Genomic DNA, 16,038 nt, shown 5'->3' on the forward strand with positions numbered 1-16,038 from the left:
ATCTGTCCCCCAAATCTGTGGACTGAGTATGTAGGAGAGTGAGCAGGTGTGTATGTCTGTGTAACTATGTGTGTGCAAAGTGAAAACAAGGCTTTACCTGAACTGCAACTATAGAGGAGGAGGGAGGGCACAACGCCGCCACCCGAGATACCAGAAGCCAACAAGGAAGAAACCTGAACCCGGGCCACCAGCAGCCCCACGGAGGACCAGAAGAGGGCGGGAGGAAACCCACCGCCAGCAAGCCCCGCCCCCTCCCAGCAGCGACAGAGGGAATCCCCGACGGGGCCCCCATGATCACGGGAGGGAGTAGCTAGGAAACCCACGGTGATGGACCGACCCGAGCACCAGCCACCCGCCATGGGCCGATCACGGGTCCAGACCCTCCAGGCCCACGACCCCCCACCCAGCGAGAGGCCAGCCAGCCCGGAGAGACGGGGCCACCCCGGCCGTCGATGCCGGTGGGCCGGCACCCGCCCCAATGAAAGTGGGAATCCCAGAGCCAAGCCATCCATTTTCTATACCCGCCTTAACCTTTGCAGGGTCACGGGGGTCTGCTGGAGCCTATCCCAGCTAATTACAGGCAACAGGCAGGGGTACACCCTGGACAGGTCCCCAGTCCATCGCAGGACACCCACCCCCACAGACACCAACATACACTCACTAATGGCACTTTTACACTAGTACCTACTCAGCCCGACTCGCCTCGCCTCGCCCTGGTTTTGCACTTCTCCACTAGGGGTCGAGGCGGGTGGAGGCGTGCCGAGTAGATACTTTTTTTGTACCTAAAGAAGCGGCCTGCTCACTCCTCAGGATAAGAAGGAGACCTGAGCTCAGTGCAGGGCCTCCCGGGGTTGGTAGAGGGAGCAATGCCCAGGACTGACTTAGGTAGGAGCAGACTGGGTGATAAAATGGGAAAAAATTGGGATAAAAATATTAGAAAAAAAAAAAAGTTATTTGAGATCTTTGCCATTGCTGTAAATCTGGACATTTTGACATAGAGGTCAGTGGAGACAGACCTCTAAGTCAAAATGAGGAACTTTTTTGTTTTTGTTTCAGAGTTGTACTTTGCACCCTGAAATGTATGTACCGTATTTTCTGGACTATAAGCCGCATCTGCTCTATTTTTAAGAAAATAATAAAAAAAAGGATATACAAGCCGCATCCGCTCTATTTAAAAAAAGATATGTAAGCCGCATATATTTATGTTGTTAGATTAGTACTTAATGTACAGAACAATTTTGAACTGTAAATGATGTACATGTTTGTACCTAAATAGATCCTTTCCTAACAGTGTCTTTTAACACAGCAGCAACTTTACTGATTAAAACGGAGCAGAACCAAGAGAAAATAACCAGTATTTATTTATCTGTTTGAAATCTGCTTCTACCTACTTCTATCTGCTAAAGAAGTAGTGTATTCTTCTTTGCATTTATTTTGTCTTAGTTTTGATTCTAATTCCGGTTAGAGCGCCCCGAGCAGTGAAAGAAAAATCCACAGAATAGAAACCTTTGTATAAACCGCATGGTTCAAAACCTATGAAAAAAGTAGCGGCTTATAGTCCAGAAAATATACATGTTAGTACATGTTTATAAGCTCACATTGGAAAGAATGTGAAACATGTCTATATAGTGTAGATGACATTTGTTGTGGCTATAAAGGAAGCTCCAAAGAACCAGATGATTTTACCACTCTCAACATTTTCTAAAGTTGTGAAAAAGAAATGTTCTTCAATATGTCCAGAGAGATAAAGGTTCCCTCATTACAACTCTAAATTAAAACAATTAAAGCTGCAAGCAGCGATGAACGGGCCCTCGCACTCACGGCCACCACCCCCATAAGCATATCAGAAATGACACCACCCACGACTTCCTATGTCAAACCATTCAAAAGATATAGCAGAAAAAAGGGACAACCAATCAGAAGAAGGGGCAGGGCTAATTCAGGCCAATGAAGGTCAAGGACTCCATACAGAATCTGATGACACCACCCACGACTCTCTATGTCAAACCATTCAAAAGTTATAGCAGAAAATTGGGACAACCAATCAGAAGAAGGGGCGGGGCTAATTCAGGCCAATGAAGGTCAAGGACTCCATACAGAATCTGATGATACCACCCACGACTCTCTATGTCAAACCATTCAAAAGTTATAGCAGAAAATCGGGACAACCAATCCGAAGAAGGGGCGGGGCTAATTTTCACCAAATATGGTCAAGGACTGAATACCTTTCAAAAGTTATGGCAGAGAAAATTATTCTAGGGGGCGCTGTTGAGCCGTTAGGCCACGCCCATTAATGCAAACCATGAAATATCAAATTTATCGCCAGGCCTGGCTTGCGTGCAAAATTTGGTGACTTTTGGAGAACTATCAAATATGGACCAATCAGATGAAGGGGGGCACGCTTTTTGGCGTCTAGCGTCGCCACGGTAACACTTTTGAAAGAGAAAAGTAATGCGCGTAGTCGCAAGATGAAGACGCACATTTTGATGTATAACACACCTGGGTGCACGTTACGGTTCGGGCCGTATTAATTGCCGAAAGAATGGCATAAATTGCACCAAAATTACACAATTAATTCAAAATGGCCGACTTCCTGTTCGGTTTTGGCTATGGCGCCAAGAGACTTTTCTTTAAGTTGCGACATGATACAGGTGTGTACCGATTTTCGTGCAGGTACGTCAAACCGTATTGTGGGGCTTGAGGCACAAAGTTTTCCGGGGGGCGCTGTTGAGCCATTTTTCCACGCCCATTAATACAAACCATGAAATATCAAATTTATCGCCAGGCCTGGCTTGCATGCAAAATTTGGTGACTTTTGGGGAACTATCAAATATGGACCAATCAGATGAAGGGGGGGTGCGCTTGTTGGCGTCTAGCGTCGCCACGGTAACACTTTTGAAAGAGAAAAGTAATGCGCGTAGTCGCAGGATGGAGACGCACATTTTGATGTATAACACACCTGGGTGCATGTTACGGTTCGGGCCGTATTAATTCTCGAAGGAATGGCTCATATTGCTCCAAAATTACGCGATTAATTCAGAATGTTCAAAATGGCCGACTTCCTGTTCGGTTTCGGCCATGGCGCCAGGAGACTTTTCTTTAAGTAAAGACATGATACAGGTGTGTACCGATTTTCGTTCATGTACGTCAAACCGTATTATGGGGCTTGAGGCGCAAAGTTTTTTCTGTCTGAACCAACCAGATGACGGGTGGGCGCGCTTTTTGGCGTCTAGCGTCGCAAGGGTAACGCTTTTGAAAGAGAAAAGTAATGCGCATAGTCGCAGGATGGAGACGCACGTTTTGATGTATAACACACCTGGGTGCACGTTACGGTTCGGGCCGTATTAACTGCCGAAGGAATGGCATAAATTGCGCCAAAGTGACACGATTAATTCAAAATGGCTGACTTCCTGTTCGGTTTCGGCCATGTTGCCAAGAGACTTTTCTTTAAGTTGTGTACTGATACAGGTGTGTAGCGATTTTTGTGCATGTACGTCAAACCGTATTGTGGGGCTTGAGGCACAAAGTTTTCCAGGGGGCGCTGTTGAGCCATTTTGCCACGCCCATTAATGTAAACCATTAAATATCAAATTTTTCGCCAGGCCTGACTTGCATGCAAAATTTGGTGACTTTTTGGGCACGTTTAGGGGGGCAAAAAGGCCCTCCTTTCGTCAGAAGAAAAAAGAAAAAAGAAAGAAAAAAGAAAGAAAAATTCCTACAGATACAATAGGGCCTTCGCACTGAAGGTGCTCGGGCCCTAATAATAATAATAAAAAAAATACAAATAATTCCTACAGATACAATAGGGCCTTCGCACTGAAGGTGCTCGGGCCCTAATTAAAGCTGCAAGCAGCGATGAACGGGCCCTCGCACTCACGGCCACCGCCCCCCATAAGCGTATCAGAAATGACACCACCCACGACTCTCTATGTCAAACCATTCAAAAGTTATAGCAGAAAATAGGGACAACCAATCAGAAGGAGGGGCGTGGCTAATTCTGGCCAATGAAGGTCAAGGACTCCATACAGAATCTGATGACACCACCCACGACTCTCTATGTCAAACCATTCCAAAGTTATAGCAGAAAATCGGGACAACCAATCAGAAAAAGGGGCGGGGCTAATTAAGGCCAACGAAGCTTAAGGACTCATTACAGAGTCCCATGACACCACCCACAACTTCCTATGTCAAACAATTAAAAAGTTATAGCAGAAAAAAGGGACAACCAATCAGAAGAAGGAGCGGGGCTAATTCAGGCCAACGAAGCTTAAGGACTCATTACAGAGTCCCATGACACCACCCACAACTTCCTATGTCAAACCATTCAAAAGTTATGGCAGAGAAAAGTATTCTAGGGGGCGCTGTTGAGCCGTTAGGCCACGCCCATTAATGCAAACCATGAAATATCAAATTTATCGCCAAGCCTGGCTTGCATGCAAAATTTGGTGACTTTTGGAGAACTATCAAATATGGACCAATCAGATGAAGGGGGGGTGCACTTGTTGGCGTCTAGCGTCGCCACGGTAACGCTTTTGAAAGAGAAAAGTAATGCGTGGTGTTGCAGGATGGAGACGCACATTTTGATGTATAACACACCTGGGTGCACGTTACGGTTCGGGCTGAATTAACTGCCGAAGGAATGGCATAAATTTCGCCAAAATGACACAATTTATTCAAAATGGCCGACATCCTGTTCGGTTTCGGCCATGGCTCCAAGAGACTTTTCTTTAAGTTTTTCCATAATACAGGTGTGTAGCGATTTTCGTGCATGTACGTCAAACCGTATTGTGGGGCTTGAGGCACAAAGTTTTCCGGGGGGCGCTGTTAAGCCATTTTGCCACGCCCATTAATGCAAACCATGAAATATCAAATTTATCGCCAGGCCTGGCTTGCATGCCAAGTTTGGTGCCTTTTGGGGAACTATCAAATATGGACCAATCAGATGAAGGGGGGGTGCGCTTGTTGGCGTCTAGCGTCGCCACGGTAACACTTTTGAAAGAGAAAAGTAATGCGTGTAGTCGCAGGATGGAGACGCACATTTTGATGTATAACACATCTGGGTTCACGATACGGTTCGGGCTGAATTAACTCTCGAAGGAATGGCATAAATTGCGCCAAAGTGACACGATTAATTCAAAATGGCCGACTTCCTGTTCGGTTTCGGGCATGACGCCAAGAGACTTTTCTTTAAGTTGTCCCATGATACAGGTGTGTACCGATTTTCGTGCATGTACGTCAAACCGTATCGTGGGGCTGGAGGCACAAAGTTTTCAAGGGGGCGCTGTTGAGCCATTTTGCCACGCCCATTAATGCAAACCATTAAATATAAAATTTTTCGCCAGGCCTGACTTGGGTGCAAAATTTGGTGACTTTTTGGGCATGTTAAGGGGGGCAAAAAGGCCATCACTTTGTCAGAAGAAAAATAATAATAATAATTAAAGCTGCAAGCAGCGATGAACGGGCCCTCGCACTCACGTCCACCGACCCCATAAGCATATCAGAAATGACACCACCCACGACTCTCTATGTCAAACCATTCAAAAGTTATAGCAGAAAAAAGGAACAACCAATCAGAAGAAGGGGCGGGGCTAATTCAGGCCAATGAAGGTCAAGGACTCCTACAGAGTCTGATGACACCACCCACGACTCTCTATGTCAAACCATTCAAAAGTTATGGCAGAAAATCGGGACAACCAATCAGAAGAAGGGGCGGGGCTAATTCAGGCCAATTATGGTCAAGGACTCAATACCGAGTCCCATGACACCACCCACGACTCTTTATGTCAAACCATTCAAAAGTTATGGCAGAGAAAAGTATTCTAGGGGGCGCTGTTGAGCCGTTAGGCCACGCCCATTAATGCAAACCATGAAATATCAAATGTATCGCCAAGTCTGGCTTGCATGCAAAATTTGGTGACTTTTGGAGAACTATCAAAAATGGACCAATCACATGAAGGGGGGGGGGGGGGCGCGCCTTTTGGCGTCTAGCGTCGCCACGGTAACACTTTTGAAAGAGAAAAGTAATGCGTGGTGTCGCAGGATGTAGACGCACATTTTGATGTATAACACACCTGGGGGCACGTTACGGTTCGGGCTGAATTAACTGCCGAAGGAATGGCATAAATTTCGCCAAAATGACACAATGTATTCAAAATGGCCGACATCCTGTTCGGTTTCGGCCATGGCTCCAAGAGACTTTTCTTTAAGTTGTGCCATGATACAGGTGTGTAGCGATTTTCGTGCATGTACGTCAAACCGTATTGTGGGGCTTGAGGCACAAAGTTTTCTAGGGGGCGCTGTTGAGCCATTTTGACACGCCCATTAATGCAAACCATGAAATATCAAATTTATCGCCAGGCCTGGCTTGCATGCCAAATTTGGTGCCTTTTGGGGAACTATCAAATATGGACCAATCAGATGAAGGGGGGGTGCGCTTGTTGGCGTCTAGCGTCGCCACGGTAACACTTTTGAAAGACAAAAGTAATGCGTGTAGTCGCAGGATGGAGACGCACATTTTGATGTATAACACATCTGGGTTCACGATACGGTTCGGACTGAATTAACTCTCGAAGGAATGGCATATATTGCTCCAAAATTACGCAATTAATTCAGAATGTTCAAAATGGCCGACTTCCTGTTCGGTTTCGGCCATGGCGCCAAGAGACTTTTCTTTTAGTTGCAACATGATACAGGTGTGTACCGATTTTCGTTCATGTACGTCAAACCGTATTATGGGGCTTGAGGCACAAAGTTTTTTCTGTCGAACCAATCAGATGAAGGGTGGGCGCGCTTTTTGGCGTCTAGCGCCGCCACGGTAACGCTTTTGAAAGAGAAAAGTAATGCGTGTTGTCGCAGGATGGAGACGCACATTTTGATGTATAACACACTTGGGGGCACGTTACGGTTCGGGCTGAATTAACTTTCGAAGGAATGGCATAAATTTCGCCAAAATGACACGACTAATTCAAAATGGCCGACATCCTGTTCGGTTTCGGGCATGACCCCAAGAGACTTTTGTTTAAGTTGTCCCATGATACAGGTGTGTACCGATTTTCGTGCATGTACGTCAAACCGTATCGTGGGGCTTGAAGCACAAAGTTTTCAAGGGGGTGCTGTTGAGCCATTTTGCCACGCCCATTAATGCAAACCTTTAAATATCAAATTTTTCGCCAGGCCTGACTAGGGTGCAAAATTTGGTGACTTTTTGGGCATGTTAAGGGGGGCAAAAAGGCCTTCACTTTGTCAGGAAAATAATAATAATAAAAATTCCTGCAAATACAATAGGGCCTTCGCTCTGAAGGTGCTCGGGCCCTAATAAAAATTCCTGCAAATACAATAGGGCCTTCGCACTGCAAGTGCTCGGGCCCTAATTACAGCCACAAGCGGTGATCATCAGGGTCCAAGCAGCTCATTCACACTTGAATGAGTTCAGTCAGAAAACACTTTAGGTCCGGCCTACAGCTGAAGCCTTGTGTAAGTGTACAATATTCAAGATTACCTTTTTACTTTGTCTCAGTTGGTTCTTCAGATGTTGATAAGTGGAGTTGTCGTGTCCCCTTTGGACAAAACATGATGAAATGTGCTGCCAAAGGATGTTGGGCCCATCAACAACATCACGTTAAGCTGAGATACACCAGAAAAAAATAACTAATGAAGTTAGCGTGAACTTTGAAAGTATTTAAATCAATTAAATGAAAAATAAAAATCGTGAATAAGTCGTTTTTTGTCATCATATTTTCAAATTTCAGACCAGTTTGTTTTATTTCACTTTTGGCTTTTCGTTTTTTTTTGACAATAAAGGTTGAACCGAATTAACTTACTGAATCTTCTAAGTCTGAGAAAAACTTTCTTTTTTTTTGTTCTATGACCTATGAGGTTGCTGATTTATAGGCTAGACTGTGATTGTGCCTATAACAGCGCCCCCTAGTGTCCTAAATATTTAATTACATACTGTAGTCTACTGGTGTGTTTCCACTCGCGGGAGTTCCCAGTAGTTTTCTTGAGGCCGGATCGTTGACGCGTCTCCCTGAACAGGAACGGCGCTTAGGAACCTTTACGTGGCGAAACAACTGAGAAATATCAGACTGGCCTACAGGAAGTATCTGGCTGATGGGGATTTCTAAATAACATTCAATGTAATGCAAAAAGACCAGAACTGATTCGTTGGTTTGGCTATTGTTTTTTCTTATAATCGCCATCTTCTTCAAATGTATTTAATCCAAATGGTTCAAATAAGTTGTGTTCACCTGATTTATGTTCCCGTGGAGGCATCTGGAAAAATTATCTGGACCTGGGGAGGGTTTATTTTAAATCTCAATCACGACCACTATGGTGTACCTTAAAAAGAAAAGCAAACAGACTCAAGTAGCATCCCTTGTTTACTTGTTTCTTCTTCTCTTGCGTTTTTTTGTCTCCTTTTATGCTGTTTTTCATTTGCAAACAGCAAAAAAATGCGTGTTCCCACCAGCATCTAGCTGATGAATACTTTGAAGGCAAGTGTACATCCTGGACACGTTGCAGTCCATTGCAGGGCTACACACAAACAAACGACCACACATGCTCACATTCATTCGTGAGGACAATTCAGAATCACCGGTGACCCAACAGCGCTATCCACTAAGCCACCGTGCCATTTTTAGTAGGAGATAATGACCGCTGCAATTTGATTGGCCGCTGGTGGCCATCTTTAAGGGCGAGCCAGTCAGCACTTTGGGATATGACAGTGAAAAAGGTATAGCTCTATGAACGTTAGTATTTTCACATTAAGCACGTCTTCAGATGTTGATAATGCAGCTACGGCGGCGTCGCTACCTACGGCTGGATTTCGGCTCAGTTTTAACAGCTTTCAAGGACCGTCATGGACATGATCAGTGTCAAGTTTGAGCTTGTTCAGACGTTGCAATCAGATGACGTTGGCCTTAGAGACACGAATGGAAACCAAATAATCACATTTGATTTTATGCATAACATTGAAATGCATCAACAAATCAAAAATCCTACAAAGTTGTTTTAAACAGAATTGTGTGAGGAGATCCAGACAAACTAAGAGTTTGTTTTAATTTCACTTTGTTTTTTAATTGCAGGAAATCTTTATAGACTAGATATTTCAAGGAATTAGAGTAAAAAGATTTTTCTTTCTGGCACAGACAGTAGGTCTCTCAAGATATGAGCTACAGCTTGAACCAGCTTATTAAAGCATCCTTAATAAGCCCTTTCACTGATTTAAAATCTATGGACTAAGTTCTGGGCCTGTTTAATTAAGAAAAGTTGTTGCCAACTCTGATTGAGAAATATGATAATAATTTAAACATAGACAATCTTCTGCTGGATTTCTAAAAATAATTAAAAGATGACATCACTTCTCAACTCCAAATAATAATTAAAGCGATGCACGGGCCCTCGCACCCTTGTGCACGTTCAGGCGTGCTTGTAGATTCTTCAGGCCTGGACATTTAGCGGATGACACCAGCCACGACTCTCTATACCAAACCATTTAAAAGTTATGGCAGAAAGTAGAAACTATCAGATATCGACCAATCAGATGAAGGGGCGGGTCTAATTTGCAGCAATTATGTTCAAGGACTCAAAACCATGTCCAATGACACCACCCACGAGTCTTTATGTCAAACCATTCAAAAGTTATTGCAGAAAATCGGAACTATCACATATCGACCAATCAGAAGAAGGGGCGGGGCTAATTTGAACCAATTAAGGTGAAGGAGTCAAAACCGAGTCTGATGACACCACCCACGACTCTCTATGTCAAACCATTCAAAAGTTATAGTAGAAAATAGGGACTTCAAATATGGACCAACCAGATGAAGTTGGGGCGCTTTTTTTGGCGTCTATCGTCGCCACGGTAACGCTTTTGACTGAGAAAAGTAATGCGCGTTGTTGCAGCATGGAGACGCACATTTTGATGTATAACACACCTGGGTGCACGTTACGGTTCGGGCTCTGAAGCGGCTGAAGAAATGGCATACATTTCGCCAAAATTACACGATTAATTCAAAATGGACGACTTCCTGTTCGGTTTCGGCCATGGCGCCAAGAGACCTTTCTTTAAGTTGCGACATGATACAGGTGTGTACCGATTTTCATGGATGTACGTCAAACCGTATTGTGGGGCTTGAGGCACAAAGTTTTTTCTGTATGGACCAATCAGATGAAGGGGGGGCGTGCTTTTTGGCGTCTAGCGTCGCTACGGTAACGCTTTTGACTGAGAAAAGTAATGCGCGTTGTCGCAGGATGGAGACGCACATTTTGATGTATAACACACCTGGGTGCACGTTACGGTTCGGGCTCTGAAGCGGCTGAAGAAATGGCATAAATTTCGCCAAAATGACACGAAACCGAATTCAAAATTCTTATTCGGTTTCGGCCATGGCGCCAAGAGACTTTTCTTTAAGTTGGGACGTGATACAGGTGTGTACCGACTTTCGTGCATGTACGACAAACCGTATTGTGGGGCTTGAGGCACAAAGTTTTCTAGGGGGCGCTGTTGAGCCATTAGGCCACGCCCATTAATGCAAACCATTAAATATCAAATTTTTCACCAGGCCTGGCTTGCATGCAAAATTTGGTGACTTTTGGGGCACGTTTAGGGGGGCCTCCTTTCGTCAAAAGGATAAAGAATAAAGAATAAAGAATTCCTACAGATACAATAGGGCCTTCGCACTGTAAGTGCTCGGGCCCTAATAATAATGATGAGAAAAGTCTATAAACTAACTTATAACACTAAAGCAGACGGCTGTCTCTGTGGCTAAAGCCGACAGTGTCTCGCTGAGATATTTCATCAGGGATCTTGATGGTTGTGGATTAGGAAGAAGGAAGAAAAAGCTTTTTTTATCACTTTTTCCTGCTCTGCTAAGCCCCACTTTACTGTTCAGTTTTAAATTAGATAGGTTTAAGAGACATAGCAATTTTTTTCCACTTTTCTACCAAGACAAAAGCTCTAATTTACAAAGTCCAGCAAAGAGGGGTGAAATTGCAGTCGAGGATAAACACAGATGAAAACACAATCACCTCCAACAGGTTTTTTTTATATATAATGGACAAAACGATTTACAAAGTGAAGCAGAAATCAAGCCGAAAAAGCTGTTATTTTGACAATAGAGAGTCTTTGATGTGACTCAGCTAACTACTCATCAAGTTGTTGAAAATAATTAAGCTGCATTGATCAAAAGAGATTTATGTTGCCGTCTCCATGGAAATGGACGTCTTTGACACCATCTGGGCTTGCTCTGGCATCGTACAGGTGGGCGTTTCCACTATGCCTTGTCAGTCACAACCAATTACAGCCAGATGCAAAAGTTTGCACCCCCTCAGACATCCAACAAAATATAATCCTTCTTCCCTGTGTCAGTGTTTGTTTATCAAAAGTGAAGCTAAAAAGACCAGTGGGCAGCACTGTGTACCACTTTACTGAATCCAAAGGATTTAAAACGGCAAGTTGTGGCCAGGTACTGCTAATCGTCAGGTCCTGATGGAGGTGTGCAGACCTTGATAAAACCAGACATTTTGCTGATCTGGAGCGTTAATAGACTTCAACAGTCTTCAGTGTGAAAGTGAAAGAGCTACAGAAAACCTGCCTCACTCAGCTTGTTGAACGTTAATGTCCATGGCAGCACCATTACAGGAAGACTGATCAAGTCCTGTTTGTGGGTAAGAAAGAAAGCGTCTTCCGTCTAAAGCCTGATTTAAGGTCAGGCTACGGCGTAGGCTACTGAGAGCGTCCCGTGTAGACGCGTACCCAGAGACGTTCAATAAACGAGACACCCCACTACGGTTGGGTTTCCTGTATCTGTGTCACGTGACTGCCCCGCTCCTTTAGGAGACCGGAAGCAGGTCCTGAGTCTATTCAGTCCTATGGGAAAAGTGAACGTGAGCACAGATTATTACCAATTCCTTCGCCCCATAGTAACCTAAGTAAATATGGGACCCATTTTTCAAAAGCCACAAACCTTCTGAACATTCTGACACCAAAATGGACATTTTCAGACCGACAGATTAGGAGAAAATTAACTTTGTTTGAGACCTGTCTCTGTCTGAGCAACACACTCTCGTGAGATTTGGCTCTCATCGTTTTCCCATCGGATAAAATGAAGTTTAAAACTAAAATAAAACTTGCTTCTTTGCTTAATGATACTGTTATTTTTATTATTTAAGTCTTTTTGGAAGAAAGTTGTACTGTATCTAGTGTTGTATGTTCCAAAACGATGTGGGGAGAGGGGCGGCCACGCCCACTTAGGAGACAGGAAGTGAGGTCAGAGGGGCGACCACGCCCACTTAGGAGACCGGCAGTGTATACCAGTGGTTCTCAACTCCGGTCCTCGGGACCCCCTGCCCTGCATGTTTTAGTTGTTTCCCTGCATCAACACACCTGATTCTAATTAACAGTCGTCACCAGCTTGTCATCAAAGTCTGGACAGTTCTGTTGATGACACAGCTCCTTGTATCACGGTGTGCTGAAGCAGGGAAACATCTAAGACATGCAGGGCAGGGGGTCCCGAGGACCGGAGTTGAGAACCACTGGTGTATACCATTCCATACCATTGGCAGTAACGGTAATGCGCTATCTTCTGTATAGAGTAGCTTTGGCGTACCCTATGGCGTAAGCTCTGCGTTGGTTTAATGCAGAACCATAATTCAGCCTTAACAGAACATGTAGACCTCATGCCTTCTGCAACAATATCTCAGACTTTGACAGATGAGACCAAAGTGGACCACGTTTGGTGAAAACCAAACACACCACTTCACATCAGCGGCAAACCCACTGGGAGGGGGGATGTTTTTTTTTTTTTTTTTTCAGTTACAGGTACTGGACATCTGGCATCTGTTGAGTTGTCCGTATGCTCGAGTACCGCCGTGGCAAATGTGAAGCCTTCTGTCCTCCAGCTGAAAGTTGGCTGTAACAGTTACGTAACAGAGTTACACCATCAAGTCTGCACAAGAACAGCTAAAAAATAAAAGAAATACACTGCAAAAACTGAATTCCAAGAAAGTAAAAAGAGAAAACTTTCTTACCCCAATAGCTAATATATTATTCATTAAAAAAAAGGCCATATTGACCAGATTTATGGAATATTACAGTTTCTTCCAAAGGGAGGGATTTTTGCAGTGCAAGCTTTAGGGGTTGTCTGGTTCAATACCCCGGTCCTGCGTGTTTGAGATGTTTCCCTGTTTCAAGTCACCTGATTCTAGTTAATAGTCATTATCAGGAGGTCATCAATACATGTACGAGTCTGTTAATGACACAGTCATTTGTATCCGGCACTGTTGTACAGAAAAAAAGGACTAAAATTCCTCTGGAACAATATGAGAGATAAATAAAGTTATACAGGAAATGACAAGTACAAGTTCATTCTGCTGAACGTGGATTTAAAAACTATTGAATCATGGGAATACTTAGTATATATATATATATATAGTATATATATTTGCCTTCTGGGTTGCTGGACTTTGGAGGTCGTATTTGCCTGAAACTGAGACCCACTGAAATGAAATGGTTTTCTTTTTCTTTTTACACAAACACTGGAATAAAAGAGGAGGGTCCATATATTCGAACATGACAATTCAAACTGGTAGTTGTTTTCTGAAGTCATTCAAGAATAACGTGTTGAAATAGGAATAAAAAAAGTATTTTGGACTGGACTCGCAGCCACCACTCTGAGTCTGTAACCCTCGATTTCTGTAAAACGGCTCCGTTTTAGAAAATGAAGATCTGTGAAAGTGTTCTTGGAGAGACTCCTGGACGCTCATGCACATCTGCTCTGACAGGACCCAGATTCTCTTCAACGGTTTATATCTCAAGGTTCTCTTCTTTTTTTTTATTGTCAAAGAGGAGAAACTTGATTTTAAAAATGGCTTGATTTTAAATATCACATATCATAGCATCAATTATGCTATGGACAAGTGTTGCGAATTGGCACTTGTGCTAAAACACTTAAACAATGCATCTGGTTTGTCCAATGTAATTGCTATGTCCATATCAAATAAACATAAAATAATAATAATACCCCCCCGCCCCCCCGACAGTGAAGTCAGAAAATGATAAAAATCATCAGTAAACTGTCCAACACAAAGGTTAGCAGCTCATACAGCCTGATTTATTCCAATCATCCAGTTTCCAAGGTGTTTATTATCATTATTATTTAAAAAAACACACATCAATACACATGAAACAGGACATGTTCCAAGAGCTGCCGTGTTTACGCCTTTTTAAGCGCGACTTGTCACGACTTTGCTTTTCTTCAAAGTGAGAAACCAAAGAGCAGGCCAAGACATATAAAATACTAATAATAATGACGAATGGGAAGCAAATATCATGAAAGAGCAATTTCCCTGCGAATATGAATGTGTAAATATCATCGTCCCTCACCGCCGCGATGACGGATATCAAATATATCCTGCCAAATGGCTCCGTCATCATCTCCTGCTTGTGATCATCACTGTCCTGGTGATGGATGCTGTGAAAGGGCTTCCCTCTTACTGCCGGCTGCTCAGATCATGACTTATAGAGGAAGAAATACCAGCTTTAATCAGCAGCAGCAGAATAATTTCAGAGGACGTGACAAGCAAAAGTTAAATATGTGACACCTAAAATGAGAAAAAAAATGCCGACTTCCTAAATAGAAAAGGCAGCTTTGAGGATTTAACCAGCAATCTTTCAGCGGAGGAATTACTCAGTATTTACCTTTAACTTCTTCCCAATAGAGACGAGATGACAGGAAATGACACAAATATCTCAAAGTGCCTTGATGTGAGAAATGCTCTTCAAAGCAGCACGTTACAATTTAAAAGTTGGTCAAAAGCGGTGCGAAGCAACTCTCTTCTGCAAGTTTCTGGAGTTGAGATTCAGGAAGTTGAACTAAAAACTTTTTATGGCTAAAAGCTCCAGCGCTTCTGCAAGTGTACCGTTTGTGAAGTTTGGAGGTTGTAACTTAACATTGTTTAGTTCAAAAAATTTAACAAAAAACAACTGTACATGTCTCCGGAAATCAAAGTATCCTATTCTTCACATTCATGGGCACTGCCTTTTAGATGTGTTGTCCATTTTTATTTTAGGCTCTTTTCCATATCTTTATTTGGGAGAAAGTGGTGCAGTCTGGACCAAAACGGAAAACCTGATCAGTTCAGCCGGATTCCAGGTTTCCATCCCAGATGCGTCAGAGTCCAGAGATGTCAACACTGCCATGAGCAAGCATGTGTGACTGCAGATATATCAATTCATACTTGAACTCCAGTCCAAAGTCCAAATTTAGTGGTTACTGGAACAAGTTAGAACGTGAAGATAATTCCCAACTTCTTCCGACTTTGCATGTTGTTTTAAATGTTTCTTAAAGTGGACATGATATCCCTTTTTTCTTTAACTGAAGAAACTTGCATGGAGCGTAGTAGAAACCCGCCCACCCTTTCCACTTAGCAACTCCTATGTAACACGACAGTTAACCTGAAATAACACTGCCTGACCTCAGGCCAGCGACGTCCTCAGGCACAATGCAAGAAGTGAACTACAACCTCCTAGTGGTTGGAGAGAAAAACGTTTATACATATGAATTAAGGCTCCTACAACCTGGTAATCGTATTGTATGTCAATTTAAAAGATGGTGTGTCTAAAGTTACCCCACCCCCGCTCTTTTTTCTTTCTAGAGTACCGGTAGTTAAAAACTGTTTGGAGGCATGTTGAGCGTTAAACTAATTTCCAAATACATTACATGATAAAAACGGCTGGAAAAGCCCATCGGGGGTTCACTTTAAGATGACAGATAGATCCTTTATTTGTTGTGTGCAAGTTAACCGATAGTCAACAATCACTCCAAACAGATCTCATGAAGATAAAAACAGTGGTGTAAAGTAACGAAGTACAAGTACTTCCTTACTGTACTTAAGTAAGATTTTTGAAAATTTGTACTTTTATTGATACTTTCATTTTTCTGTACTTTTACTTTTACTTCGTTACATTTTCAAGGAAAAAATCGTACTTTTAATCCGCTATATTTAAAATTGGACACGTCGTTACTCGCTACAAATTAAAGT

This window comes from Cololabis saira, chromosome 4 (genome assembly GCF_033807715.1).
Source record: "Cololabis saira isolate AMF1-May2022 chromosome 4, fColSai1.1, whole genome shotgun sequence".
NCBI lineage: Eukaryota > Metazoa > Chordata > Actinopteri > Beloniformes > Belonidae > Cololabis > Cololabis saira.